The following is a 3,499-nucleotide window of genomic DNA, read 5'->3' as shown; positions in this document are numbered from 1 at the left end:
AATACAAAATAATTAGCCAGGCATGGTGGCAGGTGCCTGTAATCCCAGCTACTCAGGAGGCTGAGGCAGGAGAATCGCTTGAACCTGGGAGACAGAGATTGCAGTGAGCTAAGACTATGCCATTGTACTCCAGCCTGGGCAACAAGAGCAAGACTCTGTCTCAAAAAAAAAAAAAGATAGCGTGTGCAGTGCACTGCCACTAGCACAGTGTCTGTAATGATGGCTCACCAAACCCCTCCTTCCCTTCCAGAGTTCAGCAATTCTGCATTTCCCTTCAGGGACCACCACAGAGGTAATTGATCCCAGTCAGTGTGATCAGTGATCAGAAGACTGCCCTGGTGTACCAGAGCAGGGGCCCAAGGCAAAGGACTTTTCCACTAACCTGGCTCCAGGCCGGAGAAAATCTGTTCTTCCTTGACAGTGTTTATCAAGACAGAAGAACAATAACAGGGACATTCAGAAGGGAACGAACATTCTTGACCCATTCCAGAAGATATCAGTTCCAAGGAGGAAATGTCAACTTTTCCAACAAATACTTTTTTTGTTTGTTTATTTTGTTTTGTTTTCTTGAGATGGTCTCCTTCTGTCACCCAGGCTAGAGTCCAGTGGCATGATCGTAGCACACTGCAGCCTTGAACTCTGGGGCTACAGCGATCATCCTGCCTCAGCCTCCCCAGTAACTGAAACTACAGGTGCAAACCACCATGTCTGGCTAATTTATTTTAAAACTTTTCGTAGACATGGGGGTCTTACCATGTTGCCCAGGCTGGTCTCAAACTCCTGTTCTCAAGTAATCCTCCCTCCTCGGCTTCCCAAAGTGATGGGATCATAGGTGTGAGCCACCACATCCAGACACAAAACTTTTTTTTTTTTTTTTGAGACGCTTCTCTTTGTCACCCAGGCTGGAGTGCAATGGCGCTATCTTGGCTCACTGCAGCCTCTGCCTCCCAGGTTCAAGTGATTCTCCTGCTTCAGCCTCCCTAGTAGCTGGGACCACAGGTACATGCCACCAGGCATGGCTAATTTTTTTTTGTATTTTTAGTAGAGACAGGGTCTTACCATGTTAGCCAGGGTGGTCTCGAACACCTGACCTTGGGTGATCTACCTGCCTCGGCCTCCCAAAGTGCTGGGATTACAGGCGTGAGCCACCCACCCAGCCACAAATACCTTTTTAAAGGCTTTAAATAAACTTCGGACCCCTGTAGCTTTTTTGTTGTTGTTGTTTTTAGAGGCAGGGTCCCACTCTGCCATCCAGGTTAGAGTGCAGTACAGTGTGTTCAAGCTCACTGCAGTCTTGAACTCCCGGGCTCAAGCAATCTTCCCACCTCACCCTCCCCAGTCAGCTGGGACTACAGGCAAGGGCCACCATGTCCAGCTAATTTTTTTTTTGGAGACAGTGTCTTGTTGTGTTGCCCAAACTGGTCTCAAACTCCAAACCTCAACCGATTCTCCCACCTCAACCTCCCAAAGTGCTGGGATTATAGGCATAAACCACGCTCAGCAAATATTATATATAAGCCCGGGCAACATATCAAGACCCTGTCTCTATTAAAAAAATAAAACTGCTGGACGCAGTGGCTCACGCCTGTAATCCCAGCACATTGGGATGCTGAGGCAGTGGATCACCTGAGGTCAGGAGTTCGAGACCAGCCTGATCAACATGTCGAAACCCCATCTCTACTAAAAATACAAAATTTGCCGGGCATGGTGGCACATGCCTGTAATCCCAGCTACTCAGGAGGCTGAGGCAGGAGAATTGCTTGAACCCTGGAAGCGGAGGTTGCAGTGAGCCGAGATTGCATCCTTGCAATTCAGCCTGGGTGACAGAGTGAGACTCTGTCTCAAACAATAATAATAATAATAATGATGTAAGAAATAAAAATAAATAAAGTAAAATAAAAAAATAAAATTGGCTGGGCGTGGTGGCTCTCACCTGTAATCCCAGCACTTTGGGAGGCCAAGACGGGCAGATCACCTGAGGTCGGGAGTTCAAGACCAGCCTGACCAACATGGAGAAACCCTGTCTCTACTAAAAATACAAAATTAGCCAGGCATGGTGGTGCATGCCTGTAATCCTAGCTACTCGGAGGCTGAGGAAGGAGAATTGCTTGAACCCAGGAGGCAGAGGTTGCGGTGAGCCAAGATTGCACCATTGCACTCCAGCCTGGGCAACAAGAGTGAGACTCTGTCTCAAAATAAATAAATAAATAAATAAATAAATAAATAATAAAATAAAATTAGCCAGGCATGGTGGTGCATGTCCATAGTCCTAGCTGCTTGGAGAGCTAGCACAGACGGATCACTTGAGCCCAGGGGTGTGAGACAGCAGTGAGCTATGATAGTGCCACTGCACTCCAGCCTGGGTGACAGAGCTAGACCCTGTCACTAAAAATGATAATAATAATAATTTTATATATTGATTATGTAGTGCAATAATGTTTGGCTATATTGAGTTGAATAAAGATTAATACAATTAATTTCGGCCAGGGATGGTGGCTCACGCCTGTAATCCCAGCACTTTGGGAGGCTGAGGTGGGCCGATCATGAGGTCAGGAGATCAAGACCAGCCTGGCCAACATGTTGAAACCTCGTCTCTACTAAAAATACAAAAATTAGCTGGACGTGATGGTGATTGCCTGTAATCCCAGCTACTCGGGAGGCTGAGGCAACAGAATCACTTGAACCCGGGAAGTGGAGGTTGCAGTGAGCCGAGATTGCACCACTGCACTCCAACCTGGGTGACAATCATAGTTCATTGTAGCTGGTTTCAAGCAATCCTCCTGCCTCAGCCTCCCAAAGTGTGGGCATTTCAGGCATGAGCCACTGCACCCAGCCCTGTTTCTCTTACTTTTAAAATTTGGCCAGTAGAAAAATGTAAATTGTGTGATTAGTAAAAAACGTTAAAATACATATTGTAATGTGGCTTATTGCTGGGCATGGTGGCTGATCCATACCTTAATATTTACATGACCTGGGACAAACTCGCATAACAACTGTAAGCCTCAGTTACCTCATCATCTGTGCTTAGCACTCAAAAAACTCAGTAGACCAGGTGCGGTGGCTCACACATGTAATCCCAGCACTTTGGGAGGGTGAGGCGAGAGGATTGCTTGAGCCTGGGATTTCAGGACCAGCCTGAGCAACATAGTGAGACCCTGTCTTTTTCTTTTTACTTTTTCTTTTTTTGAGAAGGAGTTTCACTCTTGTTGCCCAAGCTGGAGTGTAGTGACGCAGTCTCAGCTCACTGCAACCTCCGCCTCCTGGGTTCAAGTGATTCTTCTGCCTCAGCCTCCCAAGTAGCTGGGAATACAGGCCTGTGCCACTACGCTCAGCTAATTTTTATATTTTCAGTAGAGATAGGGTTTCACCATGTTGGGCAGGCTGGTCTCGAGCTCCTGACCTCAAGTGATCTGACCACCTCAGCCTTCCAAATTGCTGGGATTACAGGCGTAAGGTACATTCAGGAGACTCAACTGAACCTGCTTCCTGAAGGATCATG

This window comes from Mandrillus leucophaeus, unplaced genomic scaffold (genome assembly GCF_000951045.1).
Source record: "Mandrillus leucophaeus isolate KB7577 unplaced genomic scaffold, Mleu.le_1.0 Scaffold737, whole genome shotgun sequence".
In the NCBI taxonomy this organism is placed as follows: Eukaryota; Metazoa; Chordata; class Mammalia; order Primates; family Cercopithecidae; genus Mandrillus; species Mandrillus leucophaeus.
The sequence above is the reverse complement of the archived record's forward strand: the minus strand, read 5'-3'. Positions refer to the sequence as shown.